Source organism: Myotis myotis, unplaced genomic scaffold (genome assembly GCF_014108235.1).
Source record: "Myotis myotis isolate mMyoMyo1 unplaced genomic scaffold, mMyoMyo1.p scaffold_m19_p_2, whole genome shotgun sequence".
In the NCBI taxonomy this organism is placed as follows: Eukaryota; Metazoa; Chordata; class Mammalia; order Chiroptera; family Vespertilionidae; genus Myotis; species Myotis myotis.
Window position 1 is genome coordinate 82,126,218 of NW_023416324.1, and position 12,233 is coordinate 82,138,450.

Sequence of the window (12,233 nt, forward strand, 5' to 3'; positions counted from 1 at the left end):
GGTAAACAAGGTAGTGATCACCATAGTTACAATGTTCTTGTGAGTTTCACTTATTTTGGCAGCACTTCCTGCATCTCCCTCAGCTCATTAGCTACCCAGATAAGATCTAGGGAGCCTCATAAGGTCAAGCCTAATTATGCTAAGAGGGCTGTGCCCTCTAAGCTGGGACTTGTTTGTGGTTTTGCCAATAGGTCAGTCTGAGGCTTGACCCTATAGCCGCTCTCTACACCCATCCAACTTTCAGTTACACCTAAGCTGATTCCAGTGGCTTTTCCATTTGAATGGCCTGTCTTGACTTATGCTTCAGACTTCCCTAAAATCTCTCAAACAAGCAGCATCTGGCCTCAGCATGCTCTATATCTCTTGCTAAGTGGCCCCAAGCCTGTCACTGACAGTAGCTGGCCTTGGTTTGCAAGTTGGCCTCACCTGTGCACCTCCAAGCCTAGCATAAGTAGCATCCATCTGCAGATAGCTTTGTAGATCAAGTTGGATGAGCCCAGGAAGAACACAGGTGGAAGCTGACCTTGGCCTGCACCTCATGCACCTCATGGGAGGTCCCAGAGTCAGCACACTCAGTGGGCAGCTTTAGACTATGTCGAAGCACCACCCAAATACCTTCACAAGTGACACATATAAGGGGTAGCCTCGGTGGGCACCAGAGCCCTGCTGAAGTAAGTCCTATTTCATGGGGTGGGCCCCTGCACAGCTGACCCTCCACAGTGGTTACAGCCAGTCCTTACAACTGATTGGCCTGGGAGGTAAATCCCTCCCATTGATGTGCAAAAAGCAATCAAGGCTCAACCACAACAGGAGGTATACACAGCCCACAAGGAGGGGGGGTGAGTACACCTGGAGTGCCCAGCTTGGCTGATCCAAGAGGCTATGTGACTGGACCCTACAAAACACCTGCTATCGGGCTAGCAGAAGGGCTAGCAGAAGCCATTATTCCTTTTCTGAGACACCCCCTGCCACCACCACCAAAACTCATGCATACAGAGCCATCAGGCAGGCACCATATCTGGTTTCTATCAACCTGGCTCCCACTATTCACCCCACCCTGATGATTCCACAGTTCCAAGCCCAGGATACATAGCAGCTTCACCTAATACATAGAAACAAACACAGGGAGGCTGCAACAATGAGGAGACAAAGAAACATGTTCCAAATGAAAAAAACTACAAAACTCCAGAGAAAGAACTAAAAAAATGGAGACAAGCAATCTACTAGATGCAGAGTTTAAAACACTTGTTATAAGAATGCTCAATGAGCTTAGTGAGAACTTTAACAGCATGAAAACCATAAAAAAGAATCAGTCAGCAATGAACAATACACTAATTGAAATGAAGGATAACAGTAGAGTAAAAGAAGCTGAAAATAAAATCAGTGATCTGGAATAATAGGAAGCAAAGGCATCCAATCAGGACAGCAAAAAAGAAAAAAAGAATTTAAAAAATGAAGATAGTGTAAGGAGCTTCTGGGATAACTTCAAGCATACCAACATTCACATCATGGGAGATCCAAAAGGAGAAGAGAGAGAGCAAGAAATTGAAAACCTATTTGAAAAAATAATGACAGAAAACTTCCCTAACCTGGTGACAGGAATAGATATACAAGTCCAGGAAATGCAGAGTTCCAAAGAAGAGGAACTGAAGAGGCCCACACCAAGATGCATCATAATTAAAATGCAAAAGGATAATGACAAAGAGAGAATCTTAAAAGCATCAAGAGAAATGCAGTTAAATACTACAAGAGAGCTCCCATAAGACTATCAGCTAATTTCTCAACAGAAACTTTGCAGTCCAAAAGGGATTGGTAATAAATATCCAAAGTAATGAAAAGCCAGTACCTATACCCAAGATTACTCTATCCAGAAAAGCTATCATTTAAAATTGAAGGACATATAAAGAGCTTCCCAGACAAGGAAAAGTGAAAGGAGTTCATTACTATCAAACCAGTATTATATGAAATGCTAAAGGGTGAAGAAGAAGAAGAAGAAGAAGAAGAAGAAGAAGAAGAAGAAGAAGAAGAAGAAGAAGAAGAAGAAGAAGGAGAATTAGAAGAAGAAGAAGAAGAAGAAGAAGAAGAAGAAGAAGAAGAAGAAGAAGAAGAAGAAGAAGAAGAAGAAGGAGAAGGAGAAGGAGAAGAAGAAGAAGAAAAAAAAAAAGAAGAAGAAGAAGAAGAAGAAGAAGAAGGAGAAGGAGAAGGAGAAGGAGAAGGAGAAGGAGAAGGAGAAGGAGAAGGAGAAGGAGAAGGAGAAGGAGAAGGAGAAGGAGAAGGAGAAGGAGAAGGAGAAGGAGAAGGAGAAGGAGAAGGAGAAGGAGAAGGAGAAGGAGAAGGAGAAGGAGAAGGAGAAGGAGAAGGAGAAGAAGAAGAAGAAGAAGAAGAAGAAGAAGAAGAAGAAGAAAGAGGAGGAGGGGGAGGAGGAGGAGAAAAAGGAGGATGAGAAGAGATCAAGCATATGAACAATAAAATGGCAATAAATATATATCTATCAACAATCTATATCAGTGATGGCAAACCTTTTGAGCTCAGCATGTCAGCATTTTGAAAAACCCTAACTTAACTCTGGTGCCGTGTCACATATAAAAATTTTTTGATATTTGCAACCATAGTAAAACAAAGGCATATTTTTGATATTTATTTTATATATTTAAATGCCATTTAACAAAGTAAAATCAACCAAAAAAATGAGTTCTCGTGTCACCTCTGACACGCGTGTCATAGGTTTGCTATCACTGATTTATATATATAAAAGTCTAAGCGACTAATATGACCAAACGACCAGTCGACCAGTCACTATGATGCACACTGACCACCAGGGGGCAAATGCTCAATGCAGGAGCTGTCCCCTGGTGGTCAGTGTGCTCCCACAGGGCTTACAGCTGGCAAATGCAGCTGTGGCGGCGGAAGCCTCTCCCGACTCTGCAGCAGCACTACCAAGTGGCAGCAACAAGCACAGTGGGCCAGGATGAGCACTAGCAGTGTGGTGCCAGGCGCAGTGGGCCGGGATGGGGCTCCTCTCTGGTTGCCTGCCACTTGGCGCACTGCTGAGGGGTCCCAGATTGCAAGAGGGTGCAGGCCAAGCTAAGGGACTCTCCCACCCACCCCTGTGCACGAATCCGTGCACTGGGCCTCTAGTTGAATATGAAAAAATAAATAAATAAATAAATAAACAAACAAGCAGAATAAACATTCATAGATATAGGGAACATTTTGATGGTTGCCAGATGGATAGGAGTTGTGGAATAGGGGGAAAGATGAAGAGATTAAAAAGTACAAATTCATTGTTAAAAAATAGTCATGGGGATATAAAATACAGCACAGGGAATATAGTCAATAATATTCTAACAGCTATGTATGGTGTCAGATGGATAGGAGATTTATTGGGATGATCACTTAGTAAGTTATATTATGTCCAATCACTGGGGTGTACACCTGAAACTAATATAATATGGTATGCCAATTGTAATTGAAAAATAAAAAATTACTTTAAAAACCTGAAAAAAATAAAAATGAAAAGGCTGGGTGACATTCTGGTGGGTTCTCATGTGGAACTCCTAAAAGAACCAGGTTTGGTCTTGACACACTTATGAGGAAGTTCCCCTGAATTTAGTTTTATGCTTGACAGACTTATGCTTTAACAAACTTACGGGGAAGTTCCCCTGAATCTAGGTTTATGCTTTGGTGGTGGAATATGATTTGGCCTTGGGTGGCAGGCACATGGTGCAATATACAGATCATGTCATGGAAATGTAAACTTGAAACCTCTATGATCCTATTAACTAATATTACCCCCAATAAATTTAATTTAAAAAATTAAATTAAACCAATTTTACCATCACCTTAAAAAAAAAAGTTCTTGATAAATTTGGTGAAAAGTCTGTCAAAGCTTAATTCAACTTTAACCAGAGTCCTCTGTCAATGAGCCAGACAAGTGTTGTTGGTTACACGGCTCATTCAACACCAAGTCGTGGTTCTCAAACTCTGCTGATATGAAGTTCTGATAAGATAGAATACTCCTGTACTTTAAGGTGTACTCATGTACCTTATGCCCATGATTTGAAAATCGGTGAAGCACCTGAGCTGATGTGGATGGTAGATATGCACTGAAGATATAGGTTGATTCTGGATGTATTTATTCATTCAGCAAACTTTCATGGACTGAGTACAAAGAGTTTGCAATCCATTGTGCTTAACACTATGGAACCCATAACAGTGGATAAGACACTGCCTTTGCCCTGGAGCAAGTCACAGGCCATTGGGGTCAAATGTGTGTCTGGGAAGCTGGAAACCAATGGGGATAGGAAAACCTGCGAAAAATAACTACTACACTTCTGCAGTGGGGCCCACGGCCAGATAATGTTCCCTATCAATAAACATTTCTTTGTAAGGGTTTTTAAACCGGTCTTCCCTAGCTCGGAAAATCTGAGGAATTTTTTACAAGGTCTTCAACCTGCAAATGGCAGCACGGCCTGAGGCTAGTGAATATAACAACAAACTGAATTTTTAAAAGAAAAAAAAAAAACACAGACATTTGATTGTTTCCAAATAATAGGATGCTTTTGGCATTGTCATCTGTTTTTTTAAGCTACCATTTATTAAATACTTACTATGTACTGGACATTGGGCTGCGACATTAACATACATGTTCTTGTTTAATCTGCATGACAATCCTATAAAGTAGTTGGTGCCATCCCCATTGCCCATTTAGTGTCGATTACTTCTGAGGGTCCTATGATCTGTATGAAGACTTTGAAAGTAGAATGTGGCCACACATAATCAGGTGCCTGTTGTTCCCCACACACAACACTCTTCAGCACAGGGATTCTTCTAAGGGGTGGAGACCATGCTTCCGGGGCTGCTATCTTCGTATCAATTAGCTCTCCCCAAACCACAAACAAAAAGCAGGCCCCCAGTCTTTCACTCCTCCTCCATCAGCCTCCAGTCAAAGAAACCAAAAGAAGAACTCACAAAGGCCGTCATGGGTCTTGTCATGTGACATTCTGACACTAAGCCAATGCTGGGGGTTTTGAGAGGGGAAGTAACACTGACATGACAGAAACACAGAACCGAAATAGATTTGAAGGGTTCATCTTGTCCAGTTACCTCTAAGAGACAAGGCACTGCTCTTTCTCCCTGAAGAGCCAAAAATGGATACGTCCCCTCTTTTGGTCATTTCTGCCAGAGTTTTGGTTCCCAAATAGAAAAGATGTCCTTTCAACTCAAGTTCTTATTCAACTTTGGTCTATTATTTTTTCATCCAGGAGATGAACTAGCAGTCAGCATCAGTCTTATCACAAACTTCCCAAATCTTAATGGTAGTGTGACTATTAATCTTTTCATTTCAGGCCCACCAAGCACAATGATCTGAGTACATAGAGTTCTTCACTTGGGTCCAATACTGTGCAGGGTTCCTATCTGTATTGTTTGCAATTTTTCTACTATTTTTTCAAATATGTGATTGTGGTAGATTGAATTACTGTTTTCCATCATCCACTCTTTGCCTCGTGTAGAATTATATATCCATGACCTTTGTCATGTAACTATGCAATAGCCCTCAATAGAATTAGTGCAGTGTATTTGCCCACCCCATTGATACTTAGTTTGGCCATATGACTTGCTTTGGACAATAGAATGTTAGTGAAAATAATGTAACAGAGGCTTCAAGTGTGCTTGCTTGCTTTGAGTTGGCCTCTTGTGTTTTTACCATCACCATGAATAAACCATGCCCCAAGTAGCGCCCAACCCCGAATGAGATATCAGAAGCAGGCCCAAAGTAGACTTGTATCTTGGAGCCCTGATCAGCAGAGTCCAACCAAGATCAGCTGAATCTCAACCAGCCCACAGACTTGTGAGCAAGAAAAACAAGTGTCTTTGATGTAAGCCACTGAGATTTGAAGGGTCATTTGTTATACAACATTATCACTGAAGTAAGGTCTAATCCAAGCTATAGCCAGATCACTACCTGATCCTTGCATGGTATATCCTTCAAGTCCACCTCTTTCATAATAACTTTCCTGATTATTTCAGCCCCTTACTTCTTGACCACTCCAAACCCTTCTTCTTGTGTCTGATACTTTGGCACCTATTTATATTCAATATAATGCTCTCTAAAAGCCAGCCTGATATATTATTTAATAATTACATATTTTAAATGTTACCAATAAGATGATGAAGTTGTTGAGAACAGGGACTATATGAGTATAGTATAGACAATAAAAACCTTCTTAATTATAAATATTCTGCATCACTATCTCCCATCCTTGTCAGATTAAGGCCTCTAATTTTTAGTTGGAAACACATTACCATTCTATTCTCAGGGTCTAGCATATGACTATGCACACAATGGTTATAGGAAGCATTCAAATATTTATGAAATATCTACTGGAAAGGCAAATTTAATTGGGTTTTTGACAATCAGATAAATATTTCTGACCCATTATCATTCAATTTCATATGCTTGTCTTCTTTTGATACTATTTGACTATCAATTCCACAAGATATTGAATATAAAAATTCCCCTTCCCATACAAAATATATCAATAAAAGTAAAAGTGAGCTAGAGAAGTCAATATTTACTTATGAAGTAAAATCTTGTCAAAAATAAATATCCACTCACAATTTGACTGTTTTATATGTTTCATTTTTATTAATAAAATCTACTTTTGCATATGGGAGCCAATAATCTTTGATTTTCATATTCTATATTTGAAAGCAGAGACAATTCTTCGGAATCAGATATTTTTTTCACAATTTAGTTTCAAAGGCAGTACAGTTCCTCTTTTTATTTATATAAGCAGAAAGATTTGTTTTATATTAAAGCATTCAATGAACTGTTCTTTCTTTTTAAGTACATATTTACTTTTCATATACGGGAACTTTACAGATGACTGGTTGAATTACTGCATTCGCATAGTACATTGATCTGGAGTTTAAAAAAAAAAATTGAACAATGGAATAAGCTAGTATTCCCTCCCATCTATGGACATAACTATCAAAGCACCATGACTGATTCTGTGAGATGCCAGGAATCATACAACAAAATGAATACTGCTCCTTCAAATCAGTCACCTTATCCACTTATTCCAAGGAACTGCCAGTTCAAAGTTGTGCTAAAATTCTTTTTTTGTGATTTCTTTCAAAGCCTGCTGTACATTTTAACAATATTATTAAAGCATAAAACCTGTCCTTTGAGAATGAATGTGATTTTGTCAACAGAAAAAGTCATTTGGAAGCAAGTTTTATGAAAAAGAGGAGAACTCGTGCTAAGTGACATAAAGAAGAAATTTAAATTTTCCTATAACCTCACAACCCAGAGATAACCACCCTCAACACATTGGCATGTTTTCATCCAGCAAGTTTTAATGCATATATTTTAACACAAATGCCATATATGCAGCTTGGATCCCCACTTTTGATCCCTAGTCAATATTCCTATTCCTCCCATTTATGAGGTTCAGAGAAGCAAAGTAACAGGCCAACAATTCTGCTTCATGGAGTCTCCTAACTTCCAGCTTCTTTCAAAATGTGTAGAGGCTGGACAAGGTAAATAGTTACACACACAAAATGCGTATCTGATTTTCCACTCCCTCTTTCTTGGTGGTAATATCTTACAAGAATATTTGGGCATACCACCATGATGCGTGATCAGTGAGAGAGAAACCAAGAGTGAGAGAGAAGGAAATTATGTGGTTCTGACAGAGACTAAAGAGAATGAGAAGTCTTGCCCAAGTAAATCATTCATGTAGACAGTGCGTGCGTGTGTGTGTGTGTGTGTGTGTGTGTGTGTGTGTACACGTGGCTTTCATTACAAGTCACAAAAGTTTATTTCCCAGTGCTCAACAATGGAGTAACATCTCTTGAAATGGAGGAAGCACCACTGAGGCAGAGATCAGAAAAGATGGAATGACCATTTACATTTATGGGTCTTTTCCAAAAGTGAGAGGAATTATGCCATGTGTAAGTATTGGATTCTTGAGAAACTGCAGCCTGATTTCTAACCCCAAACCTGAGCAATCACTGAGGTCAGTGGGGCCCACAATTACCCTGAAACCTGGTGGATCCAGCTCCAGGATGGGGCACATTTTGCCTCAGACTTTCTCCATTTGGATTGTGTTCTGCAGATTTAGAAACAAGAGCTAAAAATGCTCCATCCCCACTTTGTCCCAACAACTGAGGCCATCTCCCCATGACCCAACAGAAGATCCTGATCAAATGCTGTTTGATTTGGTCCACACAAATCATTGCAATCATCCTACGGAAGTTGAGATGCCAGGAGATCCCCATTTTGCTCTTTTTTGCTTTATTTTTTTTTCTGTAGAGCAGATTAGCCTGGTGGAGGGAGCACCAGCTTTTGAATAAGACGAATCCTCTTTTCCCCACTTGCTAACTTAGTCAACTTTGGCAAGTGACCTCATCTGCCTCAAAATCAGTTTCTCTACCTATGACAAAGGTGAAGGAATCAGAGCATAAAATTTGCCCTAACCAATACTTTTGGGAGGATTCTCTGAAGCTGGGTCAGCCCAACCGAACCTAGATAAAATCCCATAGGTTGAAAGAAGAGAGAAACTAATAGGAGTAATAAGTTGGCCATTGCAGTGTAGTTCCATACAGAGCCCTGTCTCCTGCCCCAGCCCACCCCATCTCCGGCCAAGCCCAGGAAAGGAAGATGAGCAAACTGAAACCCCAACTACTTTTAAAGATCCAAGAACACGTGTTAAATCTTCAAAGTCCATAAGACCTCAAAGTCCCTTGAGCCCAGCATGACAGAAAACAGTAGAGCAGAAATTGCTGGGTGACATATCAAGGAAGAAAGGGGATGTACCAGTACAGGTGGATATTTCTGTGCTCCCAAGGAAGGCAAAGGAGTGGCTGAGGAGGAGCCGGACCCCAAGGGCCTCAGAATGAGATGGATGAAATGGGAGTGTTATGCTCATTACTGACTGGAGGCTAAGTGGAGATGAGGATGCATAGGTGCATGCAGTGCTGACAGGGGATAATGCAACCCACTCCACAGCCCCACCCCAAAATGACTGAGATTAGGTTTCTGCAAATCTTTGGAATGAGAGCTCCAAACAGAAACTAAAATAGAAGTAAGTAAGCTCATGAAAAGTTATATTGTTTGCAAAGTCTGTAATGAGTACTCACTATATGAATACACATAAAGGGCCTGTGCACATGGTAGTTGCACAATACATTCTAAGTGTTACCGTGTTACTATTGCCTAGTTATATTTGTCTGCCTTCTTCCTGGGTTATTGAAGTTGAGGCAATAACCCAGAGCAGTGAAAATAAGGGCAGAGCCTCCCTAGGATAATAAAAGTTTGAGAATGCTTTGATTTTTCTTTATAGAAAACTAGAGGCCCTATGCATGAAATTTGTGCATGGGTGGAGGGTCCCTCAGCCTGGCCTGTGTCCTCTCACAATCCGGGACCCCTGGGGGGATGTCAGGCCTAAACCAACAGTCAGACATCCCTCTCACAATCTGGGACGCTGCATGCACCAGTGACCATACTTTTCATACAGGTGAAAGGCATCTTGCTGTTGTATGGACAGCTACATTTTTTTGCCCTGATTATAAAAAGTAGTGTATAACATGATCCTTCTGAGGCAGTAGTACTATTTTCCCCACCTTATGAGTGGAAAAACTGAAGCAGAGAGAAGTTAAGTAATTGGCTTTGTCACACAGTTATAAGTGTCAGAATCAGGGCTGACCACAAAATGTGCAAGCCAGAGTCCATGCATGTCATCGCTGCATCATTCTGTTTTTTCAGTGTTAGAGTAGCCTCACCAGGTTTTAATTTTTAAATCTAAGAGACTGTTCCCAATATATAGGGTAGGGTCCATAGGCTTAGCCAGCGATCAGGGCCATCTGTGGGGCAACTGGTGGGCAGGGCAATGGGGGGACCCCGCTGGCACCCGCCTAGGCTGGCAACCTGGCACCACCCGCTGCCCAACCCCGCCCCCCAACACCACCTCTGGTCGCCTCTCTTTGTGGGGGCAGACACTCAACACAGGAGCTGCCCCCGACTCCTGTGTTGAGTATCTGCCCCCTGGTGGTCATTGCGCATCATATTGACTAGTCATTCAGCTGGTTGTTCTGCCATTCAGTCAATTTGCATATTATTAGGGTTTTATTATATAGGATGATTGAGAGATTTCTGCATTCTACCCCCTACCACCTAGAGAATATTATATTATTCTTCAGTCAGTATTCACGCTCCTTGCCCAGGTCTTGGGATGGAGTGTCATTCCTTATCTCCTTGACTTTGGGCTTGGCTGTATGACATGCTTTGACAAAAAAAAAAAATGTAGTACACATGGTAACATGCTAGTACTAAGAAGATTCTAGAAGGCATTGTGTCTTTTCACTTCCTATCTCATGCTCTTGGCATCCTCCATGAGAACAGGAAGCCCCAGATAGCCGTTGGCCCTCCAGACTGGGTCTCCAAATGAAAGGCCGTGGAGCAGACCTGAACCTGACCTGAAGCTTAGAACCAAGGCTAGTCAAGTCCAGTGGAGGCCAGCCAAGTTCAGAAGAGACACAGCTGAGCTTGGCTGGCCTGCAGTTCCATGACTGAGAAACTGATGTTTAGTTTCATAAGCTATTAAAATTTGGTGTTGTTTGTTACTACAGAAAAACCTAATACATGACCAAGTAAAACCACTCTAAAGCATATCAAAGTGAAGAGAGGGGAAGATGAATAGGTGAAACAGGGGCAAGAAAACAACTTTAAGAAATGAGGGGAAATTACCTTTCCAGGAACTTTGTTCCACAATCGTAGTATGAGATGGAATAAGAGCACAGCTAGGAAAGCAGGAGCCTGTGGGCATGGGAAAGAACGCAAAGGATCCCAAAGGTGTTTGAGAGCCTTAAAGAGCCCAAGGAGAAGGAAGGGTTCATGAAAGCATGTTTCTTCACTCTCAGATTCTCTCTTCCATTAATTTTCGCCATTATGTACCATTCCCTACCTCTTAAGACATTTACCTCCCTTCTGAGCATTAGGCTTGGTAAATAAACTTTAATGGCTTGCAGTGAATTCTGCATTGCTAGCTCTCCTATTTCTATTTAAAATGCAGCAGGCTGTACATTGGATATTGATTTGGGTTTGTGATTTGTTCTTATGTAGGTATTTGTCAAAGAACACATGTTTTTCCCATGTGTCATCTGAGACGGGGTAAGTGTGCCAGGAGGGTGTAGTTCTACAGAGGTCTCTCCCTGAGCAGACAGGTCAGTTACAAATTTCTCTGTGGTTTTTCCTAACCCTGTAGTGGCTGGGTGGGGGAAGGAGGGAGAGAGAGGGAGACAAAACCCAGCAGCTGAATAGTGAAGCCATTTATTTATTTTGATTTTTCACTAAACTCTTGGGATTATTTAAATAACTTCTTAAATTCCAAATTAAAATGTGAAGTATTTGGCATACAAGGGAACTAAGAATCAAAATATGAACTGACTAAAATCAATTTTTCTTATCTCCAGACCTGTCCAATAAATCGCTTGGGGAAACTGAATAGAATTACTCCTTAAGTGACTTTGAGCATCAGTATTACATCTGTGTTTCATAAAACACAGGCTTCAAGTAACTGCTTCTTTCGTGGGTCTGCACTTCAAAACTTCACAATTAAAGCCTGGCCCTGGCCGGTGTGGCTTGGTCGGTTGTGCATTGTCTCATGCACCAAAAGGTTGCTGGTTCAGTTCCCAGTCAGGCACATGCCCCCTTGTGGGCTTAATCCCTGGCATGGGGCATGCAGGAGGCAGACAATCAATGTTTCTCTCTCCCCCTCTCCTTCTCTCTTCCACTGTCTCTAAAAATCAATTAAAAACAAAACAAAACAAAAAGCCTGAAGCTAGCTAAGGGGTAAATCCCAGTCTCCTCTAGAAAGTTCCAGAATCCTCTCCCACCAGATCCACCTCAAGGGGAATGTTCTCCAGAACAGCTTTATCTCCCCTTCCTCCAGAGGCAGCTTAGATTGACTACCCATCATCTCTGCTGACCTTTCTCATAGGCACATGTGAGCACTTGTTTTTCTCCCGCATTAACATCTGTTGTTTCCATCTGACCCCACCACACTTCAGGCCACCTTTTCCAGCGCCAGCCCTCCCTTCCTGCACACACCCAAAGCAGGAAATACACTGAGTGAACCACCACTTTCTACCTCCCCATCCCTTTTAAATTCAGCCCTGTGTTTCCATAGAGGCAGGACTAAGTAGTGGTTAAACAGGGGTGGGCAAAC